Genomic DNA, 17,125 nt, shown 5'->3' with positions numbered 1-17,125 from the left:
AACACACATATCTTAGGAATGTTTTAGCCTAGCTATTACAACATGGGGTAGGCACCCACATCCTACACTGGAGTAGCCCCAGCTCCTGACTCCAAAGTCCTGATACAGCAGATGTCCATGCCCTCAGTAACTGGGCTTCTGCCACCCACATGGAAGACTTGGACTGAGTTCCTGTTCCCTGGAATGAATTTTGTTCATGTTTGGGGATGGTACTGAAGAGATGAGAGTCCTTTCTCTCTCTCTTTACTAGACACACATACACTCTCTCACCACCTCTCTAAATAAATTTTCAAAAATTTAATTAATATAAAGATGCCTACCTTAGCTTCAGATAGCAAGCTGATCAAATTAAAACATCACAATCTAACGAGGGGACCGTGTGGTTCGCCTGGGTGGTAAGTCTAATAGCTTACTCTGTGAGTCAAAGGCCTCCAGTCTGGATGACACATCAGGAAGATGATCTTCACCAGGAACCTCACCATGCTCCTGCTGCCTCCCTGGTCTTGTCTCATCAGACTAGAGTTGTAAAAATAAACGTTTATTGTTTTAGCCTGTGATATTTTTTGCAACAGCTTGGATATAAACATTAAAACACAATTTCAAATGTTCCGGTGCTACCAAAATATTTTATTTTGTGCACATTATCTGTTTTCTTCCTGTTATAAAACATAACTAATAAAAACAGCTAATACTGATTGTTATGTTAGCTAACTAATCTCATGCTTGGTATTTGTGTGTGTGTGTGTGTGCATATATTTGGATAAGCTCGCAAGTTTCAAATGTTTATAAAGTTAGGTACTTAAAATCCATGGTGCGATCCATCTTTGACAAGATTGTGCCATGTTTTAGATAGAGGAAAAAGCTTGAACAAGATTCCTGCGTTAAATAAAAGTTAGTGAGTGACTTGACAATATTGTTTCAGGTTTAACGCAAAACTCATGTCACTGATAAATGTGCTCTATTACTTTTGAAATTGCTGTCTTTCTTTTCTAAAAATGAATTTGGAACATTAAGATTCATGAGCATGCATTTGCTTGAACATATAAAATAGTTAAAAGAAATAGAGACATGAAAGATATCTTTTGAAAGTTTGTCACATCTTCTTTGAATAAACAAGTTTCCGCCTGTAATAGTGTGGTTTTATCTAGGAAAAAAAGACAAAACAATCCAATGTCTCATTTTTCTTTTATAACCCATCAAAGAGGTATTGTTTTGGTCTAATGAGTTCTTCTGAAGCAGATAATTAATTTTATCAATCAACATGTTCAAATTTTCTTTAAAAGGAAGACACTTCTCCAAGCATCTATGTTTGAGGAGGAAAAGATTAACAATTAGAAATAGCTCCAGGCATACAAGTAATCTGAGACCATTATTAAAGAGTCTTTGTGACTTCTGCAACAAGAATACCTAAAAATATAAAATTGCCAAGGATTTCTTTCTCTTTGAAATTTTTTGAGGTGTACTTTTAGCTTTCCCAAGGCATATTATTCTGGATTCTTTAATCATTCTAAAATTTTTCATTCTATAACTTGCTTATCATATTTTTGAAAAATACATTTACAATGTTGAAGTGAATATTGCTGTGCTGCTTTATTTTTTTTTAATTTATTTATTTGAAAAGCAGCACTCAGAGAAAGATGGGGAGGGGAGCTTCCATTCACTGGTTCGCGTCACAAATGGCCATAATATCCAGCTCTGACTCCAACAAGAGGCAGCAACATCTTCCTATTCTCCATGTGGGTACCTGGGGCCCACATCCTTGGGTCCTTTTCCACTGTCTTCCCAGATCCATTAGCCTGAGGCTGCACAGGACTCAGAATATCCAGGGCGGCGAATCTGGTGTCACAAGTGACAATTTGATCCATAGCACAGCAATATGCCTAACCCTAACCTCTCAATTGTTATCTTTGTGACCAAGGAGAAATGCTATTTTACTATTAAGTATTACAAAAATACCAAAATAAATTGTGAAGTGGGGCTACTTAGCAATGAAAATAAAAGCAACATGTTTTAACTTCATAGATGTTTTCACCTATTTCTAGCTCTAGTGGACTCAAAATAGTAATATTTTATTTCCAGGTGTTCACACAATAGAGACTGATTCTTCCTTACACTATCATCTTCCAAATAGGTTAGCTGAAATTAGACTTATGATACAAAGAATGAAGCATTCGGGAATAAGAAGAAATCATCTATCCTTGGTCATTACCATAAAATCTTCAGATTGTGTTTACAAAATAGTTGTCTCTGCTCTCCTGTTACACCTTCTGCCTGTAGGGCCTTGTATCACAGGCTGGGAACAGGCAGGAAGGACTCCTGAAGACCAGCTCCTCAAACATAAGAGGAGACCATCTCTGGTCTGAAGGTAGAGCCAGCAGAGTATCATCCTGATGAATTAAAAGCCCCGACATTACATCAGCAACAATTTATAACGTTATGGAATTAATTGACATGGTATTGAGTAACCAATATGTTTAAAAAAATGCAAGTTCTTAACCACATCCTGTGACTTCTTCATTGACATTTCAACTTTAGTTTATATACAACCGGGTTCTATACACCTTAAAATGGCTATAGATTACCATTCAGATGTCTCGAGTCTATTTAGCAGTTTATAGCGTTGAAGCATGATTTTGCTGAACCTCGATGTTTTTCAGGTAGTCTAAACTGGCTTATAACTCCAACAAGACATGTATCAACAGTTTAGGTGCAGAACAGTTTTAGGAGGGGTGTGCAGAGAAATCTTCAATACCCTAGTGAGGAGTAACTAATCTTTGTGTCCCACCTAGTGAGGTATAAGTGAATCCACGCTGTTTCCTGTCTGATTCTAAGCTTTCCTTGTTGTTCTTTATCTATTCTAGATTTTTTGGTTTTTTTTTTTTTGTTTATTTTGAGGGGTTTCCAGAGCGATCCTGATGATCATTGCAAGAGAGGGTGGGGACCCAAAGTTGGAACCAAGCAAGGACCAGAGAAAGTCATTAATTTTCCTCTGTAGTTATTTCACAAATAATACATGGAAGTACCATCAACTCTGTTCAGTTATGAGTAAAATTTCTGTCTGATCAAAAATGTGTACATCTGCAATGTTACTGGAGGTCTTACTCATTAAAAGTCTCTGCATTGAGTAGACGTCTGATGTAACATTGGTGGCACCTAGAGCTAGTATCAGAATGACTGAGTTCAAGTCCCAACTCTATAGATTCTAGCTTCTGCTAATGTTTATCCTGGGAGGCAGCAGGTGATGGCTTAACTGCTTGGTCTCCTGTCACCAACTGGGGTGACTTGGATTGAGTTCCTGGCTTGTACTTTTGCCCAGGCCCAGACCTGGCTGTTGCCAGTGTTAAGGAGTACAACAGCTCATGGAAGCTTTGTATCTGTATGCACCTCTTAAAGAATTAAGCCACTATAAATAAAAATTGGAATTATATTCACCACAACTCTTAAGATCCAAGGGAGGGAATGAATGCAAAAAGAGTTTGTATATGAAAAATTGAGATAGTAAAATGATTTAGGGCCTGGTGCAATAGCCCAGTAACTAAATCCTCTCCTTGCTAGCACCAGGATCCCATAGGGGCTGTTCCACTTCCCATCCAGCTCCTTGTTTATGGCCTGGGAAGGCAGTGGAGGATAGCCCAATGGCTTTTGTGCTTATTTATTGTGCAGATGGCAATTTCTAACAGATCACACTGCACAGAAATGAAGGTTAACAGTCACAAATCCATCATTTTAATATTGGTGTGACTGTTGCTAAAGGACCATACAATTGTAATAATATTGTGGAAAACAGGTGTGTCTGAGGGGCGTGGCGACAAGGGGGTGGCAGTAGAAATCCCTGTGCCTATGAAACTGTATCATGAAAAAATAAAAATATATATATGAAATGAAGGCAAAACAATCTAAAAATTAGAGTAGCTTTAATGCAAAAGGAACTATTCAATGTCAGCAACAGTTAGAGTTTCAATGTTCTCTTTTTTGTGAAGTCAATGATATCTAGTAATTTAATATAATCACATGAGTAAAATCTATAGCATTCAAAGTGTCTGGTGATAACTGTAGTGTTTGTATCATGAAGTTATCTTCGGGTCTTGTGAGAACTGTGACTCTATAATGTATCCTCACTATACAGTTATATATATATATATATATATATATATATATATATATATATATATATATACACACACACACACACACACACACATATATATAGGAGACAGAGAGAATTTATTACCATGCAATGTTATACTAAGTATAAATCCTTTCTCCAGTTTCTGGTGGAAAATATTCAAAAGAAAAATCCCTCAATATTTAAGGAATATTATCTTGCCTTCCTACTCAATTTTATATAAATATCATTAACCTGAAAAGCATGAAGTAAGTCTATATATGCACATGACGTTTACATCAGCTTCTGTTTTAAGGAATCCAGGTTAGTTACTGCTGGAAGAGCTTACAGTGATGCACATATAAGAGGTTTGTTTATTGTGAATTGTAAGCATTACACAGTTGAGCAGGTGCTCAGTCAGTGGCAGATTTCTTAGAAGTCTTTCCAGTGTTCCATCTTACTTTCTGTCTTCTAAATCTGATAGACACTTCGTTGATAATGCTTGGACATTGGCTTCTTTTGCCTTGTTTTGGCTTCCTGGTGTTCATTTTTTTCACTGGTATTTTACTTGTTTGAAGAACAGAAAACAGAGAGAATTCTTCAGTTTTTTTCAACTTACTCCCCAAATGTTTTCAGCAGTTGGGTTTGGTTAAGCCAAAGTCAGGAACCTGGAACTCATTTTGGATGTTCCACTTGGATATTAGGAATACAACAACCTGAGCCATTGTTTATTGCCTCTCAGCGCATATATCATCAGGAAATAGGAATTGGGAGGTTAGCCAAGTTTCAAATCCAGGAATTCAGCAAATATGGTGTTATTTCTTTTGCAAGAAACCCAAGAGCATGACTCAAATTTGGCCAAGCATGAGACAATTAGGACAGATAATAAACCATCAGTGATAAGTGATAAAAAAATATTCTCTCCTGAAACAAGCAAGATAGACATTGATATAGTCGACAGACCACAGAAGTTTGCTTATAGAATCAGAAAATGTTTCATTACAGTCCAAATACACTTTAAGCAGACAGGTAAAAATGATACAGAAAATATAATTGTTAACACAGTGCAAATTATCATCCAAATATGGCAATACATAGGAAGGCAGTAATTGCAGTTCATTCTTTTATTCTTAGATCCTGTAACAAAAATACAAGGATAGTTTTTCAAACTAGCGCATCTTCATTTAGTATTATTAAAGCAGAATTCCAAAAAGACATAAAAGTATCTTCAATTTAAATTCAAGTAGAAAGGTATCTTCCACATACCAATTCACTCCCCAAATAGCCACAACAGCCAAGTCCATGCCAGGCTAAACTCAGGACCAGGGACCCCTTTCAGGTCTCTCACAAGAGTGACAAGGACCCAATCTCTCACTCCATCATCCACTGCCATCCAGGCTCAACACAAGGAAGGGGGATCAGAAGCAGAGTAGGGGCTGCTGCTGTTAGAAGACACACTTTGCTGACTTCTAATGCAGCCAGATCCTTCCTTCGCCTGCATGGTATGGAGAAAAGGCCTCATGTCTGGTTAATTCAGAAGTGAGAAAAATGTTATTTTATGTAAATTAACTTCAAATGTTTGAAAGGAAAATGAAACCAAATATATATAATGGCTTATTGAAAAGCAAATAAGATAGACATACTAAGATTAACTCTTCACAGTGCTGCTTATCCCACTATATGAGGGTCTTTCTGATTATGAGATACACAACTGGAACTTCCTCAGGAATTCATTCTTATTTATTTATTACCAAAAAAAATTCATGAATGGATGAAGTCTTTATTATTTCTATATTGTTGTAAATTTATGTCAGGTTGCTAAATTGTATAGTGGGGAAAAACAGCAAACTTGAAAGCTGATATCTGCACTAAATTATCATATAGACTCTTCAAATTGGGTTTCCACTTGAGAATTCCAAAGGCGTAATGAGGCAGCTGCTCTAGTTCTGTTCTAAGTCTCCTGAAGTTTGCTCCAAACTTTTCTCCTGGCCATACAACTAACTGCTTGTAATACAACTTTTCTCTGTTCTTCTTCCTATTTTCAAATCTCATGTTCTTCTTCATGCTCTTTTGCAGAACATTTACTTTCAAGGAAGCTATCAAAAATGAAAAAAACTTATATTTCACATTTTTATTGAAAATGACATAAGTCTGTTTTGGTCATGATATAAATAAGAAACCTTAAAGTGTAGCAATTTAGCTTAACTTTTGAGTAAATAGACAAATAATGTAATACTTAGTAGATAAGTAAAGCCAGAAATAAAATACAGGACATCATTGCATTATATGCTCATGCTTATATTTCTTATTGATGACATCACATGCATTTTGTTTTACTAAAACTAGTTTTATTTACCTCATTGAGAATTATTTCCTAAATCAATTAGAATTTAATAATAATAATTTAATTATAATTAAATCAAATTATGCCAGGCCCTGTGTTCTATACTGTTAAATTAAACATTGGGAAAAATAAGCAACCTCCATTTTCATGGATTGTAAAATCTAGTGAAAAAATAGACAAGAGTGCAACTATCAGACATATAAATGTACACTTTAAGAGTTGTGAGATTGGCCTACATTCAGAACTCTGTTAACAACACCTGCTGGCATGGGTGTAGAGAGAAACACCCCCTCCTTTCCTGCTGGTGGAATATAGGTTAGCACAAGCACAACAAAGTCAATATGGAGAGTGCTAAGAGAACTGAAAATTGACCTGCCGTATGACCCAGGTCCACTCCTGGGAATATCTAGACCTAGACCTGGACCTGGACCTGGACCTAGATCTATAATAAAATCTGCACATGCAAAAGGCATCTGTAATCCTATATTTGCAGCAGCACAATCCACAATCGCAAAGACATTAAAACAACCCAGATGCCCGTCCTAGGAGGAGTGGATAAAGAAACTGTAGTACATCTACTCTATGGAATACTACTCGGCAATTAAAACAAATGAAATTAAACCATTTGCAACTAAATGGTCCCAATTAGAGACCATTATGCTCAGTAAAGCAAGTCAATTCTAAAAGAACAAGCATCATGTGTTGTCTCTGATATAGGGCAATCTTCACGCAAAATACCAAGATCAATAGCCCTTTGATACTGATTTTGCTGCATCTCAGGGGTATTGACATTTTTCTTTTAACTTTCATTCATTAAAAAAGTTTTTTTTTATTATCTCCAACACTGACTCATGCGTTGCACAACAGCACTGTGTGCTTCAGGAGGAATGATTTTCTTTATCACTTCTTTAGTGACAAATTGGTCATTCAGTAGTATGTTATTTAACTTTATATTGTAAGTTTTTTATTTTTCTCTCAGCTGTAGTTTCATGACCTTTCATTTAAGGGATGTGTATATAGTAAAGGTGTAGTAGAGACTGTCAATGTAGATGTGAGGATACAATGCAGTGTGCATCTCTACTTCCAAGTCAAAGATGGATTCCCAAAGAAATTGTTGAATTCCAAGTCAAAGATGGATTCCTAATGAAATTGTTGAATGTATTTTGACAATAAGATGCTGGACTCTCTGCCATTGTACATGCCTTAAAAGTCAGAATACATGTAAATAGCAAAATAATGAACATATTACTGATTGTGAAGGACTATACTATTGTAGTGACATGGGAGAAATTAATGGGGAGCAGAGATTTATATCATGGAAGATTTAAAATTTTAATTAATCAATTAATTTTTAAGGAGTCTTTTAAAAGAGTAGTGATTATACTGAACAGACAGGGTACTAGAAATGCCTGCTACTTTGGGATAAGTCCTAATTTCCAAGTCTTGGTGAAGGTTTTCTGCAATATGCATATTTAGAGCTGAACTAGGTCTGTCTGCATATTTTAGAGAATACTTAGATGAGGTCCAAATGGAAACTCTGGTATTGCAGGTCGTATAGCAGATTCATTAACCATGGGACTGGGAAGAAGCTTTATATTTCCCACAAGCCAAACTGACCTAGACTGAGAATGGATAGTGAGGGTCAGCTTGATAGAACATGTAGTAACAGCATTTACAAAAGATACGTGAAGCTACTTGTAAGAAAATACAATAAGTTTTATTTCAAGAGCAATGGAAATTTACTAGAAGGTCGAGTGCAAAGCAATGACACATTTTTGTTTTGAACAGAATTCACTATGCATAACTCATATGCAGCAAACAACACAGGATGTGTTGAAAGATACTGAGGTCGTCCAGGTAGAGAATTGAGGCATGGAGCCCACGCTGTGGCAGAGTGAGCTAAGCTGCAGCCCACGCTGTGGCAGAGTGAGCTAAGCTGCAGCCCACGTTGTGGCAGAGTGAGCTAAGCTGCAGCCCATGTTGTGGCAGAGTGAGCTAAGCTGCAGCCCACGTTGTGGCAGAGTGAGCCAAGCTGCAGCCTCTGATGCTGGCATTCCACATTGGAGCAGAACATGAGCCCAGTAGCTCTGCTTTTGCGCCAGCTCCCATGAAAGCTCTCGGATAGAGTTTCTGACTCTTGGTTTTGTTATGAACCAGTTCCAGCCATTTTAAGAGTGAACCAAAAGATGGGAGATCTTTTTCTCACGTGCTTGAGCACACACGCACATGCGTGCACACACTCATTCTGAGTTTCAAGTAAATAAGTAAATAAATCTTAAAAAAGAAAAAAATTATGGCAGTGAAAATTTGGGAGAAAAACGGACAAGTGATTTTTTTTGTTTGTTTTTTAAGAAGGAGATACAGAGAGGAAAGTGTCTGCTGGTTCACTCCCCAGGCGGCCACAACGGCCAGAGCTAAGCTGAAGCCAGGAGCCAGCAACCACCTCCAGTTCTCCCATACGCGTGCAGGGTCCCAACGCTTTGGACCATCCTCGACTGCTTTCCCAGGCCACAAGCAGGGAGCTCTATGGGAAGTGGAGCAGCCAGGGCATGAATCAGTGCCCATATGGGATCTGGAAGCTGCAAGGTGAGTATTTAGCCACTAGCCTATTGTGCCAGGTCCCCAGAGTGATTCTTAATAGAGAGGTTAGAAAAAAAGAAAAAGTATCGGTTTTGACAAAAGTTTCAGGAATGAAAGTAAACATACCATCAGAAAATAAGGTGATCTTATCAATTATAAAATAATAGAACCTTCTGAAATACAATGAACCCTGATTTTGCATGTATGTGTATAACCTGTCAATAATTATGAACGAACTTATTCTGTTTTTTTTTTAAGATTTATTTATTTTTATTGCAAAGTCAGATATACAGAGAGGAGAGACAGAGAAGATCTTCCATCCAATGATTCATTCCCCAAGTGACCGCAATGGCCGGTGCTGTGCCGATCCAAAGCCAGGAGCCAGGAACCTCCTCCAGGTCTCCCACACAGGTGCAGGGTCCCAAGACTTTGGGCCGTCCTCGACTGCTTTCCCAGGTCACAAGCAGGGAGCTGGATGGCAAGTAGGGCTTCCAGGATTAGAACTGGAGACCATATGAGATCCCTGCGCATGCAAGGCGAGGACTTTAACCACTATGCTATTGCACTGGGCCCACACTTATCCTGTTTTAATTTCTCTTGTAGGCAACTCTTCATACAGCTGCTATACTTAAAACATATTAGAAAGACCACAGCTATATCTGTTTGAAGTGATACATTTCTTTTATTAGAATATCAGTTGTTACTATACATGTGTTCCATGATAAAATCTTCATATGTATTTCCTATGGCGTTTCCCACACTTCTTAAGGTACCGTTACCAACATTAGTCCTACTAACAACAAAAATTAAACTCCATTATGACTTGCTACCTAATTCAGAAGCCCTTTCTCTAGAATCTAGCCCACATTCTTCTCCGCTTTTTCCCTTTTCCCTCTCTTCCTCTAATTCATCTCCTTCTTTTCTATTGCTATCTACCTCTCTCTTGCTTAGCTTCATATTCAGACTTCTGAATCTACCATCAACAAGCAATATCTGGAACAAATGAAAGTCAGATGTTACCCTTAGGACGTCTGTCACTATAAGACAGCATTGATTATATCGACCTTAAGCTAGGAGGGTTTATTTTTTATAAATAACTTAATCAGTGTGACAACCTCCCTAGATGCCATATATATAATTTGAGCCATATTAAATATTTGTCAGTCTTTTGATTTGAACAGGAGCTGAATCACATGCAGATGTTTTAGTGCCCCCAAATGAGTAATGACTCCATGTTTATGGTTGATAGATTAAGCATGGTGGCTTGGTCTAACTACAGCCTCTGGGTGGTAAGGCTCGGAGAAGTTTAGGTTCATGGAGGGCTTCCCTCTGGAAGGTAGTCCCCATGAGAGGGTTGGCCATATAAGCTGCACCTGCTCTGCACCTGCTCCTTGTGGCTCTGTCTCACTATGTGATTGTCTTTTATCCAGTTCCACATTTCCCATCCTCCAGCCTCAACAACTGGATGAAGGCCTCATCCAACTCTTGGATGACATTCATTCCTATATTAAAATAAGAAAGAGGAAATGAAAGAAAATAAATCACAAATGGAAAAATGTAAACTTAATATAACATAGCAAACTTCTTACTCTGATAGTTTAAATTGCTAACATAAAATGAATTTCCATAAGCATAGAATCACCTGGAGCTACTTTTTAAAGGCCAGGGTGAGAAATTCTCATTAAATTGGTCTTTTGTCAGGATCCCCAGAATCTACATGTTGGCAAATTATTAAGTGATTCTAGCACAGCCTGCTCTAGAATATTGTTTGAGAAAGTTAATTATAAATTTTACTGACAAGCTTTATGAACAACCTACTGTAACTAATAAAAACCCATGTTCCTTTTTGTGACTATTGCTAAGCTAGTCATTATGAAGAAAAAAATTTACTTGCCACAATTACCCTGGATCTCATAAACTTACTTATTTTCCCATGCAGTCTAAAAGCTTCTCTGCATAACTCAGGCCAAACAATCTCACTCCACCGTGCGGTTGTCATTTTGCTTTCATGTAACATACATTGGATGCTGTCTGTATTATTTCCTATCCCTGTTTAACAAATCAGCACAAAGTTATCAGCTCAAAACAGCATCTGTTGATTCTTCACAGTTCTGCGGTGGGCAGTTCTCCACCGTGCAGAGGACCTGTACGCTCAGGCTGCAATCGAAGGGCTCAGGATCTGCCTCCCAACTCATTCAGGGTATTGGCAGAATTCAGTTCCTTGCATTTTTAAGAGCAAAGCTCTTTTTCTTGCTATTAGTTAGATGCTCTGCAAGATCCTTGAGAATGCACTCGCTTTCTAGCTCCAGACGCTCCTGGTGACATTCACCTCACTCTTGTAATTGTGCGCTCTCGCTCGCTCTCTCTCTCTCTCTCTCTCTCTCTCTCTCTCTCTCTCTTATTCACCTGCTTTTGCTCTGGATCTTTCTCTTGCTGTCACTCTCTCGCCATCTGATTCCTTCCCACCCAGACACCCAGATGGAGAAAACTATCTGCTTTTAAAGAATTCATGTGATCAGAAGAGGGGCTCTCAAATAATCTAAGTTAAGGTTGAGCATAATACCTAGCAGAGTTTACACATGTAGTAAAGCCTATGAGATTCATACTTGCAAGGATTATGCAGGTCAGCTACGCCAAGCATTTGGGAAATACAAAAAGAACTCTTAGCAGTCTCCCTTTTACACTTCGCAGGCATATTTATTTCTCTCTGTCTCAAATATGAGATTTCAGAGCACAAGTATGATGCATTACACATCCTTCTAAATCACAAGTCACTTGTCCTAATTCTTCACACAATAAACATTCAGTAAATAACTCACCTGACTAGATCTTTATGGGGGTATTCTTCTTGCTGATGCATTAAGCAGAGATGAGCTCATGGAATTGGGTATAACAAAGGTAAATGTATAATCATTCACTTTTGAAGAAGTTGAAGCAAGTAGAAACTCTACCTTCTTTCTTAGTTCCCACTTTCATTGTGGTGAATGATAGTGCTGCCTGACTGAAGATCCAGCTCCCACCTACTGTGCCTGGGGAAGGATGGAGGAGGGCCCAAGTGTCTAACTTCTGCCAGCCATATGGGAGACTACAACGAATCTGCTGACTCTAGGCTTCTGCCCCCAATCCAGTCTGGCAATGCAAGGTCTTAGGGAGTGAACAAACAGACTAGCAGAAGAAAGGGCTCTCTCTCTCTCTCTCTCTGCCTTTCAAATAAATAAATAAATCTTTTAAAAACAGTCAAATGGTGACAGAAAACAGCAGAACAAACTCTCCAACATAGAAACAGAGAAAACACTTTTCAAAATAAACAATTCACAATTGTACCGTGGGACAACTTTCACAAACAACATGATATATGGGTGAGTGGAATTCTAAACAGAGAGGACAAAAGAAGGAAAGAGAATCTACCGTTCTGGTAATAAGAAGATTGGGTTTCCAGATTTGATAGAAACTCTAAATCCACATTTCTAAGCAGATCAATTAACTCCAGGTATTAGGAATATGAAGAAAATAACACAGAGGCACACAACAAAGAAACTTCCTATGAATAAAAAGGGGCATTTAAAGGAGTAAAAATTCCCAACAAATCCAATGAAATGGCAACCAAAAGAAAAATAGAAGCTATGAGTGACAACCTTCCAACTAGGAAAATAAACAAACAAATTCAGTGGTAAATCCTGCCAAACAGTTAAAGAGGGGTGAGTACCAATTCCATTAAAACTAATGCACAATGTTGAGGTGAAAAAAAAACTTCTTACTTATTTGCTGTGACTACAATTAACCCTTTATGAAAACTAGAAAAAACATACAGAGAAATTGAAGTATTATATCTCAGAGATGTAAAAGTATTCAATAAGATATTAACACAATCCAAAAATATCTAAAAGTACTGGTTATTACAAAGCAAATTTTCTCAGGAATAAAATATAGATAAAATTTGAAATCAGTCAATATAATCTGATAGAAAACATGATGAAAACAAAATCTTTTACAAAGATGTTATTGTATTTATTTCATAGAGTTATAGAGATAAGGAAGAAACTGGGAGAGTGCTTTACTTTTCATAGTGAATAACTGAAATCTTGCCTTTCTGGTCAAGTATCAGGCAAAGGTTTATATTATCAGTGCTTCTACTCAAGATGACATGCAAAGTCCCAACCCAAGCAATAAATCCAGCAAAAAAAAAATCTCTTACACTTTTTCACTTACAATTTCAATTTCAAAAAAAGGCAATTGAAACTGTAAGTGAAAAAGTGTAAGAGATTTTTTTTTGACATAAAACATTGCCATGCTTCAAAAGAACTTCCAGGTAACTAAGGAAAGCCACAGGAAATAATGAGTTTATCAATGGTAAGATCACAGAAGATACTAAATGAACATCAGTTACTTCTATATGCTGTCAAATGGTAAAAATATTGCCATTGAATCATAAAAATATAATAAAGCTGATAAAATGTGCCGATATACATATGCATATATATACATATATATAGCTATATACACACACATAGAGAGAGAGAGAGAGAAAATTTCCATGCATTTTTCAAAGAAGTCTGGAGAAAGCAAAGGTATCTGCAGAAATAAAGTGTTATAATACATTTATGGATCATAACACTCAATATCATTTACATGTCAGTTGTACACATGTCAATAATAAATTTTTCAAATAAAAATCACTTTCAAGACCCCAGTAAGGTTTGCTCTGTTCATTTTAATTTTGTTTCCAGGAATTCAGACATAAGAATTGCCAAAACATTTTTTTGGAAGAAGTCAAATAAAGGTGATTCAAACTACTCGGTTTCAAAATTTACCTCAAGACTGCTATCATCCAATCAATTTGCTATTGAAATTTTGAAAGCTTGAAATTCATCAGAAATTGAAAATTTTCTGCTCTTAAAAAATTGCATCTAGTAGCACACACACAAAAAAGATAAGGCACAAATCTCCAAGATACAGATCTGGGAAAATAATGCCTTGAAATAGGGACTAGCATTGTGCCAGTAGCCGGTCTGAGCGCCAGTCCCAGGCCTGGCTGCTGCAGATCTGTCGCAGCTCTGTGGCATCATGCCTGAGACAGCAGTGGAAGGTGGCCCAAGCACTTAAGCATGTGCAGCTCTGAGGGAGGTTCAGGTGGAGGTTAGCACTGCTACCTTCTGCACGGACTAGCTCAGCTGTTAGTTATCAAGGGGAGAAAGCCAGCAAAGTGAAGCCCTGTTCAGGCTCTCCCTTATCTCTATAATGCTAGCAAATAAATGCAATAATATCTCTTTAAAAGAATCTTTTTCAAATTAATTATCTAACAAATTACCATTCCTAGAATAAGCACCAAACTCTCAAAATAATAATAATAATAATAATAAACAGGCATATTATTAAATGAATAAAACCTGTTTTACCATATGAAATTAAAGCCTGGCAAATGGGACATGAAAAGATATTCATCATCATTAACCTTTAAGGAAATGCAAATTAAAACTATAAAGATACATAAATACGCGTTTATTGTAATACCTAAACTTAAAGAAAACAACTGTATCGTGCATTATGGAGAATGTGAGGGAATAGGAACTACAAATGCAGATGGTACAAATGTAAACTAGATTGCCTGCTATAGAAAATAATATGAAAACTTCATGAAAATATAAACAGGCTCCCAGCCAATGACTCAGGCATTCCAATCCTGTACACGCACTAAGAAAACGGCAGAATGTTCACATGTGTGTATGTGCAAAACCTATATTGACATAGATTGTTCAACTTTTAAAAAGTGTACAATCTATTTATTTATTTTTATTGGAAAGTCAGAGTTACAAAGAGAAGGAGAGACAGAAAGATCTTCCATCCACTAGTTTACTCCCCAAGTAGCCACAACAGCCAGAACTGAGCTGATCTGAAGCCAGGAGCCAGGAGATTCTTCCTGGTCTCACTCACAGGTACAGGGTCCCAAGCCTTTGGGCCGCCCAATACTGCTTTCCCAGGCCACACGCAGGGACCTGGATGTGAAGTGGAACAACCAGAACTCGAACTGGTACCCATATGGAATCCTGGCACATTCAGGGCAAGGACATTAGCCACTAGGCTATAGCGCCAGCCCTAAAAAGTGAGCATTTTAATTGAACATATGGCAGAAATATTTGTAGAGATTATTCCTATCAATTTGCTTAATTGACAGTTGCTATTAACCCTCAATTCCAGGATTCCAAACAAGCCTCAACTAGAGCAAATAAAAAGAAACCCACACCTAAGCATATCAAAGTGAAAATTAAAAAGAGAAAGAGAGAACACAATGTGAAAAATATGAAAAGACCTATGGGAATGTGGTATCCTATCAACCAAGTCACAATTATATGAGTGATGACCTTAAAAACAATGGAAGCAAGAAGATAAGACACTAGGGCAGGTGTTTGGCATAGCAGTTAAACAACCAGTGCCCCATTTCACAGTGCTTGGAGGTAAGTTCTGCTACTGCTTCTGGTTGCAGCTTTCTTCTAATGTACATCCTGGGTGTAATAGGAGATGGCCCAAGTACCCTGGTCCCTGCCACCATGTAGGGATTCACAGGTGCTCCCTGGCTCAATTGCAGCACTCTCCAGAATGGGCTGAGTTGAGCTGTTGCACCCACTGGTGCCCATGACAGCTGGGTCTGGAGAATGGCCTTGTAAGGATTCAAGAGTTTACCTCAACTGGAACGCTCTACCCTATGGTACACAAAAGAACAGAGACTGGGGGTCGGACAAGTCAGATCCTCCTACTCACCACTGTTCCTGGGAACTGGGGTTGGGGTGCTTCTGCAGGGCACCACCCCTACCCCCACTGAGCCAAGGAGATGTGTATAGGAGACAGGAAAGGTATTGGTCTATACCCATGAGGGAATGTGAGATCTGGGGTTGGGAGTAAACTGGGTAATGTGACTTGCTCAGGAGTGGGCTCCATGAATCACATGTGTACCTTGGACCAACAGGATCCCCAGTTGCAGGGAGCACCCCATGGACACATGGTCCAACTATGGAGCACATGTTGGGGGACTGTACTACTCCAGAGAAAGAATGGAGAAGATAGCCAGATGCACATGAGAGAGAACGCAGCCAGATCCTCTAGTCCAACAGAAGACTTCAAATACCTCTGCAATGGGTAGAAAGATACACATGTGGTCCAACACATTAGGCCAAGTTCTACCAAAAGCATCTAAGCCTATAGATACTCTGAGACAGCCACGAGCCACCAATAGGCCTTAGATCTTATACAGAGAGAACACTGAAGAGCCCAAATGCCAACAGATGGAATATGTCATCTCTAATACAATGTCTATCAAGTAACGCCCCCAGGACATTCTCCTCCACTCCACATTCCTGAAGCATTGTCAATGGACCATCTCCATTCTTGCCACTAATGAAATCTGACAACAGGGGGTAGTGTACCTGCCAACCCTTCCTGCCACCAGAAACTCATCTCTATCACCTCTGCTTCACTCCCTGACCCTCTCCATCCCCAGCAGAAGGCCACATGGGTCTACAATCCCAATAACAACACTTCTGTGAAGTTCATTAAAAAATTAAGGTTAAAAGAAGAAGAAAAACTCTCCTTCAGTCTAAAAATAAATAATACCAGATGGAACTTTGGCTCTGTAAGAAGAGATATGGGAAGACAGTAAATGCAATTTTTCTACCACATGTTTCCAAAATGTTTTACTTGATGACGTATTTGATATTAGACTACTTCAACCTAGGATATAAGTAGATACTATAAAAAAAATTCCACAGAGCAGTGGATCTAATACATCAATGCAGAAGATAAAATTATATTAATAACATTCAGTTTACATAAGGAAAAAACAAGATAAAGGAACGTAAGACCAAAATTAGATGTCAATCACAATAGTAGATGTAGATAATCCTACCTATTTGGAAAGTAGACCTTAGCCTGGTACACAGCTCACAGGATATTTGGCCCTGCAGTTAAGATACCAAATCAGATGGACACATCCTGTCTTGGAGACCTAGGCTGAACACTCAGTTTGTGTCTGACTTCAGTTCCTGCTAAGATGATGGGAGTCAGAAGTGATGCTTTAAGTACTTGGATTCCTAACACCCACAAAG

Source organism: Ochotona princeps, chromosome 13 (assembly GCF_030435755.1).
Source record: "Ochotona princeps isolate mOchPri1 chromosome 13, mOchPri1.hap1, whole genome shotgun sequence".
Classification (NCBI taxonomy): Eukaryota; Metazoa; Chordata; class Mammalia; order Lagomorpha; family Ochotonidae; genus Ochotona; species Ochotona princeps.
The sequence above is the reverse complement of the archived record's forward strand: the minus strand, read 5'-3'. Positions refer to the sequence as shown.